The sequence below is a fragment of the Myotis brandtii genome, unplaced genomic scaffold (assembly GCF_000412655.1).
Source record: "Myotis brandtii unplaced genomic scaffold, ASM41265v1 scaffold244, whole genome shotgun sequence".
NCBI lineage: Eukaryota > Metazoa > Chordata > Mammalia > Chiroptera > Vespertilionidae > Myotis > Myotis brandtii.
The window spans coordinates 5,135,571-5,146,558 of record NW_005359225.1 but is presented as its reverse complement, the minus strand read 5'-3'; the positions used below and the strand labels follow the sequence as shown (position 1 = coordinate 5,146,558).

The window sequence follows — 10,988 nt, the reverse complement described above, 5'->3', positions numbered from 1 at the left end:
GCTGCGGCCCCGAGGCCGGCTCTGACGGAACTGGGAGAGAATGGCTGTCGGTGGGGTCGGGGCCGGGGGCTCCCATCGCAGCCTACGGTGAGGGAGCGTCCATCTATCCGGTTGTATTTATTCATTTGCCCGGCGATGACTAGGTGGGCCGGGCCAATGAATAGGGTCTCGTTTCATTTGCGGTGGCAGCTCCTTTAAATCCCTGAATATGGTCTCGCCGCACTTCCCTTGACTCTCGAGTGGGATGGGCTGTATTTGCCTTGGCCTCTCCTACTGGGAAATGTGCAGTTCCAGGGTTAAGGTGGGTGGATCAAGCGTTTGTTCGCTGTTTGAAACATCTGAGAATTAAGGTCAGGTTGGTGGAGTAAAAGGTTATTTTCTGGTCTCCCACGTGTTTCATGTAAAGCTAATTGGAAAGATGGGGTTTCTAGATTACTATATAGTATATAGCCATGAGGACCTTAGTAGTTAAGCCAGTCTGCCCTAGGTCAGGAGCAGGGTGTCTAGCTGGAGAAGCCCAGGCCCAGAGAAGGGACAGGAGTAGCCAGTGCCAGATGACTCAGTCTAGAAATGTGTTTACTAATGGTAGCCTCACCTAGACCACGAGACCTAAGCTTAAAAGTTGGTTAAAGAATGTCAGTAATGTTATGTACTGTAAAACAAATTGGCAAGACCGCAAGTCATTGGCTGGTTTCTTGTTCCAAATCTGAGATTTTTATTCTCCTGGGGACTCAGAAGAAAGAGTCCACTAACCGACAGCAGTGTTGGAATAGAAAGCAGAAAATATAGGTGAGACTTAGAAACGTAGGCAGCAATCATTTTACCTTGGAACTCATGGCTTCTCTCGTGCAGAGTCAAAGTTTTGTAGTTGAAGAAGGTGAGAAAATGTAACTTTTGAGAAATAAATTGAAGCATTCCCTGTGGCAGCCTTATAAATTAAGAAACCCTTGTTAACTGGGTGACAGAGGGTATGTTTACTTGGTGGAAGAAGTTAGGATATTTAAAAAACAAAAACAAAAGTTGGATAGGATGGAGGGACTAGGAAATACATTGGTAGAATTATTTTTTTGACTCTTCACTAGGATTTGATGTGCCCTGGCTGGTGATGCTCAGTTGGAGTGTCGCCCTGTACACCAAAAGGTGGTGGGTTCGTTAATCTGTCTCCTCTCTCTCTCCCCGTCCTCCCTCCCTTCTCTGTAAAAAGTCAGTTAAAATTTTTTGATAAAAGTAAGTCATCACTATATATCAGTAAGATCTTCACTCCTGTTTAGATGACAACAAAACTGAAAAAGAGTAGTATACTAGTATAAGAGCTGAAGAGATCTGTAGTCTAAATATTAAGATATGAACAGGGTATATTTTCTGTGATATTTTCTCAGTCCAAGCATCACCCTCTTCTGGGAAGTCTTACCTGGCATCCTCTCTGGTGCAAGCTTCCATTAACACTATTTGAGACTTCTATTTATAGCACAAATAATTTTGTGTTTTAGCTGTTTGTCTTTTTATTAGTCTGTGGTAAATATTTTTGTCTTACCTTTGTATTCGGGTTGTTTGGCACATAGTAGGCTCTCAGTAAGTGTGTTTGCTTAAATGAATAAACATATGGAGGAATTAAACCTAAAAATCCTATATAATAAAACCCTAATATGCAAATTGACTGAACAGTGGAACGACCCTTCGCTATGATGTGCACTGACCACCAGGAGGCAGACACAACACAGGAGCTGCCTCCAGTCCACAGGCCGCAGGCCAGCCAAGGCGGGTGCCAGCGGGGGTCCCCCCTCCCCCAGTTGCCCCGCCAGTCACCCCACAGATCAGCTCTGATCACTGGCCGGGCCTAGGGACCCTACCCATGTACGAATTTCGTGCACCTGACCTTTAGTAGTCTATAAAGAGGCTGGGTATTTGTGTGCTCCTGAAATAGGGGGCCCAGATAAGAGGACTCATAACATTCATGTTACATGGTACTTTGGTACCTGATTTTATTTATATCCACTAGCTCTTAGATAGCTAAGAGCAAGTAGTGTGTTCAGGAAATCACATTCACAGCTTAGAGGAAAAAGAATTGGTTATTTTATTGCAATATTATTTTTATGGTGGCAGTTAACCTATGAAGTAAGGGGTTTAATTTCCAATAAAGAGCACATCTGTAATTATGGAATTTGTTGAAAGGTTAGAGGACTAAGAAAATCAGAGATTAAACAATAGGTATTAGAGGTAAGGTATGTTTCTTGAGAATTTGGTGCATTCTTTGTGTTTGGAATTGAACCTAAGTATAGTAAGTCCTCACTTAACATCGTTGATAGGTTTTTGGTACTGTAGCGAAACTACATATAACACAACCAGTTTGACATAGGCTAACGAGTTAAATTCTTACGGCATCTTATTAACATTATAACAAGATGATGTTTGAAGAGCTGCTGTATTTGGAGCAAGGTTTCTCGCCTTGACACTGTTGACATTTTGAACTAGGTAATTCTTTATTTGGGGGAGCTGTCTTTTGTATTGCAGGATGTTTAGCAATATTCCTGGCCTCTACCCATAATACCCCCTCCCCAAGTTGTAACAATTCAGAATGTCTCCAGACATTGTCAGATGTCCCTGGGAGGCAAAATTGCCTCAGATTGAGACCACTTCTCTAGAGAAAATATTTCCAATATGTATTTCAGTAAAATCATACCTTTATGTGTTGCCTGGTGTATGCTTGTAAAGTAAGCTAATAAGTTCCATTTTGTTAAAATTGTCCTTGAAAAACCTTTAAGTTAAATTGTTTTGAAATCTGGTATTGGGAAGCTGCAAAGAGTCCTAGACTCATTTTCTTTAGTTTCTCCTTTCATTTCTGTGGTAGCCTCCAATTCTCTGGGATAGGAAAAATCAAGGTCTTGTTTGAAAGGGGGTAGACCATTGGTTAAATAAAGCAATATGTATATTTTTGTGAAAGAAAGCACAGGAACCTATAGCTGATATAATTAAATGTGATGCTTTGTGATTCCATTATCTTACCATTTTACTGATATACATAAATATGCACTAATCAGAGGCTTTATCCCATTGTACTGACACTGAGAATTTGATAAATACTGATAATTGCCCTATTGAAGAGTTTGTCCTTAATTCAGTGTAGTGTGGAACAATTGCAAATTTTCAGTAGAGAAATAAAAATTGGTTTTTAAAATATAGCTCTAACTAGAAGCCTAGTGCACAAAATTCGTGCACTGGGGGGGGGTGTTTCCCTCAGCCCGGCCTGCGCCCTCTCGCAGTCCAGATGTCCGCCTGCTGGGGATCAGGCCTAAGCCGGCAGTCAGACATCCCTCTCGCGGTCTGGGACCCCTCGCTCCTTACCGCCCACCTGCAGCGGAGGTGGGAGAGGCTCCTGCCACCACTGCTGTGCTTGCCAACTCACCAACTGTGAGCCCGCCTTCTGGCTGAGCGGTGCTCCCCCTGTGGGAGCACACTGACCACCGGGGGCAGCTCCTGCATTGAGCGTCTGCCCCCTGGTGGTCAGTGTGCGTCATAGTGACCGGTCGTCCTGCTGTTCAGTCGATCTGCATATTAGGGTTTTATTATATAGGATTAGCTAAGTCTGATACTGAGTGAGTTTAAGCTGGGGTTAGTGTAGGTAGATTGGAAGGTGTGGAACTGGAGTTACACTGTAGCAATAGTCTAGGACAGTGGTCGGCAAACCGCGGCTCGCGAGCCACATGCGGCTCTTTGGCCCCTTGAGTGTGGCTCTTCCACAAAATACCATGTGTGGGCGCACACGTACAGTGCGATTGAAACTTCATGGCCCATGCGCAGCAGTTTTCGGCCTGGGCGAGTCTATTTGGAAGAAGTGGTGTTAGAAGCAGTGGGGGTACGTTCACTGAGGTTGACCTCTCAGATTGAGGACGTTTTTAGCAAAGGCCAGCTTAGGAGTACCATAATTAAGTTAATAACAATGTACCTACTTATATAATTTAAATTTAAGAAATTTGGCTCTCAAAAGAAATTTCAATCGTTGTACTGTTGATATTTGGCTCTGTTGACTAATGAGTTTGCCGACCATTGTCTAGGAAGAGAGCAGGTATCAAAGGTTTCTTTTTGTTTGTTTTTTGGGAGGGGTTCTCAAAGTTTGACGTCTCTGGATTCCTTCACGCTTTTAAAATTTATTGAAGACTCCAAACAGCTTTTATGTGGGTTACATCTACTAGTATTTACTAGAAATTAAAACAAATTTTAAAAAGTAATAAGTTAATGTGTTAACATAAGTAATTTTATGAAAAATGACTAAAATTTTAGTGACAAAGGTGGTGTTATCTTACATTTTTGCAAATATCATTAATGTCTGACTTAATAGAAGACCATTGGATTTACAGATCATCTTTTGCATTAATGGTTATGTTTTGGTTGAAGTATGTGAGCAAAATTCAGACTCATACAGATACTGGAAAAGGGTGTTGTGTTTTTTTGTTTTGTTTTGTTTACAGTTTGGATGACTTTACTAATTGAAGGGAAGAGTTTTTAAATAGCCTTTTCAAATAATTGTAGATGTTCTTTGACACTACTACGCTCAAACCTTTTTAAAAGTTTGTTGCAATATGAAATCTGAAACGATATCATTGAGCTTTTGTGCTCTGTTACATTAAAATTCATTAGTTCTTGCACTTTAAATTAATATTATCCATGCGAGATTGTATGAAATTATATATTGATCATTCACTGAGTTATGTAGCTCTTCCAAATGTTGACAAAGTTAATTGTACAGTTAATATTTTCACTTATCAGATAAGTCTTTAGAAGTTGGGAAGCTGAGGAGTTCTTAGTGTTGGATACAAGTTTTCAAAATTCTAATTTTGTTCCCAATCTGAATAACCATGGTTTGTTAATCATTCTTTGAAATAAAAATGGTGTTCCATGAGAAAATCAGTGAGTTCAGTTTCATCTTAAAAGTAATCACACGAGCCCAACCATCGGTGGCTCAGAGGTTGAGCGTTGACCTGTGAACAAGTAGTTCATGGTACATGCCCGGGTTGCATGCTCCATCCCATGTGGGGTGTGCAGGAGGCAGCCGATCTGTGATTTTCATCATTGATGTTTTTCTCTCTCCCTCTCTCTTTCTCGGAAATCAATCTATATATATAAAAGCCTAAGCAACTGTTCAACTGGTAGCTATGATGCGCACTGGCCACCAGGGGGCAGACACTCAATGCATAGGCATTGAAACATGGAACAGACTGATGAATCTCAGAGGGAAGGAGAGAGGGGTGAGGGCGAGAAGAGAGTAATCACATGAGTGTTTTACCTTGAGACAACCCTTGTATTTCAATATGCGCAAGTTCTTTTGAGTACTTCCCATTTTATCCCAAAGAATAATCAGAGTATTAAAAAAAGGTGTGTACTGAAATGTTGAGAATTAATACCATCATTATTTAGTGCTTCATCAAGGACATTCAAGTTAAAGTGGATTTTCTTTCTTCTTTTTTTTTGTATTTGTTAAGTAGGTGGCAGTGAATAATTCAGTGACTGTTAGTACAGTTTGGGGCCTTTGTCTTGATTCATGCTCAGGTTACAGTGGTTTTATAAACCATTGCTTTTTTTTTGTTTTTTAACCATTGCTTTTTGTACCCCAGTGCAGAAGTCAGCACAGTAAAATAAGGTAAATAATGTCTAATACTTATCATGAAAATTGTTTTGACTTCATGGACTCCTTGAAAGAGGTCTCAGGGACTTCTAGCGACATTTTGACCACACTTTGAGATCCTCTAATCTAGGACAGTGATTTTTTCATACTAGTTCATACAGACCTAAGCTTCTTTGAAAGAGTCCTACTGTACCCTCCCCTCTTTATTTTGGCCAGGGCAGCTTCTGCTTATGTCTGTTTTACGTATTGGGTTCCATAGCGAAAATGCTTGAAAACCATTGATCGAGGGGAAAAGAATCAAGTGCTGGGGGAAATAAAAAAAGAATCGAGTGCCTGAATTAGGACTGTCTGTTTAGAAAGGGAATAGTTCATCCTCTGTGAATACATGTTACAGCCACTCATCACTGTAATTTCACATTTGTTGAGTCTTGCTTCCATGTACTTCTTTGTCATACATTATTGTTATTTGCACACCTAACTTGTTGGAGTAAACCTTCTTAAGAAATAGGCAAATGGGTTTGTACATAAAAAAGGTGAGTAGTTGGGAATGAGGCTAGAGATGTGAGATGAGTGGCAGAGTGACCTGGGTATGTTGTGTGTATGGGCTTTTTGTTTCTGTTGTTTGCAATTGTACTTTATGGTTGTGTTAAGTGGTTAGTAGATGACACTGAAGTATTGGGAACTGAATTGTATTACACATAGAGTTTTAGTTAGGCATTGATAAATCACAGTTTAGAGTGAGGGGAAATTATTACACTTTACTAATTAAAAATATTGTGAAATGTTGATTGAAAAACAATAGAAACCTGCTTTTCAGGAGCTCTAGTTTGAGGCAACTTTGTCCTTCTAACTATCCTTTAGTGTAGGCCCCATAATGCCTATTGTTCAGATGCAGAAATTGAGGCTTAAGAGGTTGAGTATTATGACTTAACTGCAATTTACATAGTAGCTAGCAAGTGGCAGAGGTTTTTCATTCCTTTTTAAATTAAAAAAATTTTTTTAAATACATTTTTTATTGATTTCAGAGAGGAAGGGAGAGGGAGAGAGAGATAGAAACATCAATGATGAGAGAGAATCATTGATTGGCTGCCTCCTGCACACCCCCTACTGGGGATCGAGCCTGCAACCCAGGCATATGCCCTTGACTGGAATCCAACCCAGGACCCTTCAGTCAGCAGGCTGACGCTCTATCCACTGAGCCAAACCAGCTAGGGCTAAATTTAAACTTTTTAATTAATTTCAGATTTGCAGAGAATTGCAAAGATAATAAGGGGCAGAACCTTAAATACAGATTTGTCTCAATCCAAAGCTAATGTACACTTTTTACTACTTACGTTTTTTTGAAATGGGGATTATGTTAAGGGGATGAAAAAAAATGCTACTCAGCCTTGTAAGTAAGGCTCTGTATTAGATACTATGGATTACTTTAAAATTAATGTATACCCTAATGGGAGAAATTGAGTAAAATTAAGATGCTTTTTACCAGAGATCATATGACCCAGGGGCAGGTATAACAACAAATATATTGCATAACTACAAATAGCTGGGAGGCATTTAGTTGATGTAATAAGGTTTGGAAAGGGGAAGTGTTTCTGAAGAGTCTAATCTGGGACAGTCTTGTGAAGCAGGTGAGGTTTGAGCAGTAATTTTTAGAAAGAAAAGTGGACATAGTTTTTAGAGAAACAAATGAATGTCCTAACAAAGGGAAAATGGTTTGATCTAGTGATCAATCATAGGAGGGATACAGTAAAACAATCCAGAGGATGGCAGATAATTTTGCTGGGATGTCAATTAGGTGATTAAGATTAGCTGATCTCTGGAGCTCCAGTGGCGCAATCGGTTAGCGCACGGTACTTATAAGATTAGCTCAGCCGAGGGCAAACTACGGCCCACGGGCCGGATCTGGCCCGTTTGAAATGAATAAAACTAAAAAAAAAAAAGACCGTACCCTTTTATGTAATGATGTTTACTTTGAATTTATATTAGTTCACACAAACACTCCATCCATGCTTTTGTTCCGGCCCTCCGGTCCAGTTTAAGAACCCATTGTGGCCCTCGAGTCAAAAAGTTTGCCCACCCCTGGATTAGCTGATCTCTTCCTGGAATTCTGCCTATCTCTCCCATCCTTCCTCTCTCATTTTAGGTAAAAATCAACATTTTTTTCTTTCATTTTAAGTATGGATACTAGTTCCTGCCTCTTTTAGTACTTTTGTGAAGATTAGATGAGAGAATATATGAAAAAGTACTTTGTAAAACTGGAAAGTACTCCACCAATCCATTCATCTAACAAATAATGTTTTTGCTTACTGAGTGATACAAAGGAACTCAGTAAAGTGGAAAGGAAAAATTACAAGTATACTTCATTTGTTGCGTTTCACAGATGTTGCAATTTTTTTTTTTTTTTTTTTTTTTTTTTACAAATCAAAGGCAAGACCCTCCACCAGCAAAAAAAACCTGACTTGCTTTAATTGTGATACTCACTTTATTCGGTGATCTAGAACGGAACCCACAGTATGTCCACAGTTGTGCCTGTACTTCCCATTTGTGTAACTTTGTGTTGTCAGAGAGCATCAAGCTTGCTTAGTCATTTCAGATAGCACTTAGAGTTGGCAGTGCTTGGTTGTTACCATCTGTCAGAGTCCGTCTGCCACTTTTCTAGAAGAAAATGAAGTTTTGTCATTGTACCCAGAGTTCACAAAACTCACAAAAGTTGGATGTATAAACCAGGACATTAATTTATTGAGCTTCATTTGGGATGGGTGAGGAATACTCAACTACTGGTGTCCGTTATTAAGGCAGCCTCTTGTATCATATAGTCTGAATTGTTAATTAGAAGATTGAGCATAGAGAGCATAGTACATTTTAAGGGGATTGTTTCTTCCTGTGTACTACTATTTCATTTTGATTTTTTCTTTCTAAATATGTCTTATACCAAAAAGAAAGCAATGAGTGTATGTTCATCCATAAAGGAAGTGGGTAATCTTTGTAGGAAAGTTCATCCAGGCCATGGTGACTAGAACTCCCATGTTTGCCAAAGAAGTGTCTTTCTCCTGATAGTGTTGGATCAATACTGCCAAATTTGATTTTATATTCTCCTTATTTATAGTGAGTGCAAAGTCATTTTCCTTTAGTTGTCCGTGTTCTTTCTCTAGGACAGCTCTAGGCTCTAGAGTCTAGAGGGCCACAATGGGTTCTTAAACTGGACTGGAGGGCGGGAACAAAAGCATGGATGGAGTGTTTGTGTGAACTAATATAAATTCAAAGTAAACATCATTACATAAAAGGGTACGGTCTTTTTTTTTTTTTAGTTTTATTCATTTCAAACGGGCCGGATCCGGCCCGCGGGCCGTAGTTTGCCCACGGCTGCTCTAGAAGCACAGCTTCTGGAGTCAGTATAGTCATGTAACACTTAACAACAGAGAAATGTGTTGTTAGGTGATTTCATTGTGCCAACATCATAGAGTGCACTCACACAAACCTAGATGGTATAGCCTACTACACACCTAGGCTATACAGCATAGTCTTAATGGGCTACCATCATATATGCAGTCCCTTATTGACTGAAACATTGTTATGTGGCACATAACTGTAATAGCTTTGTGATCTGGGGCTAATTACTTTTTGTGTCTCAATTTCAGCATTTATAAAATAGGGATAAAAATACCTCACTGGATTCTTAGAAGGTTTATATGAGATAATTCATAAAGAGTGTTTGGAACTTTGCCTGAAACAGAACTCAAATATTAGCTAGCTAGTATCATTCCAGGAATGAGTGACATGCCTTTAAACTTGAGTATATTTAGAAGTTCCACACATTTCAGTCTCTAGGATTACTTCTTTTCTATTTTTTGAATGGATTTTCTACATTTTTTAAAAATGAAAAAAAGTGCAAATATTTGGTTTTTTTAAAAAATATATCTTTATTGATTTCAGAGAGGAAGGGAGAGGGAAAGAGAGATAGAAACATCAATGATGAGAGAGAATCACTGCCTCCTGCACATCCCCCACTGGGGATAAAGCCCGCAACCCAGGCATGTGCCCTTGGCTGGAATCGAACCTGGGACCCTTCAGTCCGCAGGCAGACGCTCTATCCACTGAGCCAAACCAGCTAGGGCAAATATTTGTATTTTTTATTGATTTTACAGAGAGGAAGGGAGAGGGATAGAGAGATAGAAACATCATGAGAGAGAAACATCTGTTGGCTGCCTCCTGTATGCTCCCTACTGGGGATTTAGCCCGAAACCTGAACCGTGATCTCTTGGTTCATAGGACAACGCTAAACCGCTAAACCATAGACCCATGCCAGCTGGGCTGTACCCTTCATTTCTGACTGTGTTTTTTTTTTAATGGTTTCCATGTTCTTTTTTTCTTCTTCCTTTTTTTTTTTTTTTTTAGTTTTTTTAATTTCAACAAAACCTATTTTAAATATACTAATATTACATGCAATAGATCTTAATATTTCAAGAAAAACGATCTTAAATGTAATGTTACATGCATTAAACATTAATATCTCAAGAAAAACGATTTTAAATATGATGTCACATGCAAATAAACACCATTTATTCAAAAAAATCTTACATATAGTACATACAATAAATATTAATATTTTAAGAATAAAAGGATTTTAAGTATAATATTATAGAAACTGTACTAACATAGTATGATATCACAAAAGTTGTAGAAAATATTAAAAATCTGCAAATAACAGGATTACTTCTATTATATTATAGTATTTTCCCCCCCTCTGGCTCTATTTTTGTTCATCAGTTTATGTTGTTCATTATATTCCACAAGTGAGTGAGATCATATGATATTTATCTTTCTCTGACTGGGTTATTTTTAAAAATATATATATTTTATTAATTTTTTACAGAGAGGAAGGGAGAGGGATAGAGAGTTAGAAACATCGATGAGAGAGAAACATCCATCAGCTGCCTGCTACACATCCCCTACTAGGGATGTGCCTGCAACCAAGGTACATACCCTTGACCGGAATCGAACCTGGGACCCTTCAGTCTGCAGGCCGACGCTCTATCCACTGAGCCAAATCGGTTAGGGCTGGGTTATTTTTAAAGTATGTTTTGTTGGATATGAGTATTGCTACTCCAGCTTTTTTTTTCCTTTCCATGTGCATGGAAAATTTTTTCCCATCCCTTCACTTTCATCCTGTGTGTGTCCTTTGTTTTGAGGTGGGTTTCTTATAGACAGCTTATAGTTGGGTCTTGTTTTTGTATCCATTCAGCTACCGTACACCTTTTGATTGGAGCATTTAATTCATTTACATTTAGGGCTATTATTGAGAGGTACTTATTTATAGCATTTTAATTCTATATGGCTAGGTTTCTCTCTCTGTTTCTTCTTCTCAGCA

The 10,988-nt window shown here is 39.0% G+C and overlaps 1 protein-coding gene across 6 annotated transcripts in view; it reads left to right on the top strand.

Moving 5' to 3' along the window:
* Nucleotides 1-66: 66 nt before the first annotated feature.
* Nucleotides 67-10,988, top strand: part of NUP98 (nucleoporin 98kDa) — a 111,359-nt gene continuing 100,437 nt past the window's right edge. For 4 of the 6 annotated variants that reach the window (XM_014540462.1, XM_005867135.2, XM_014540463.1 and 1 more), the window contains exon 1: nt 67-87. The gene's annotated coding sequence lies outside the window, so the exon portion shown is untranslated. Of the gene's footprint in view, nt 88-7,046; nt 7,058-10,988 lie in introns of those variants that run through there. The other 2 variants (XM_005867137.2, XM_014540461.1) reach the window with 2 other exon arrangements.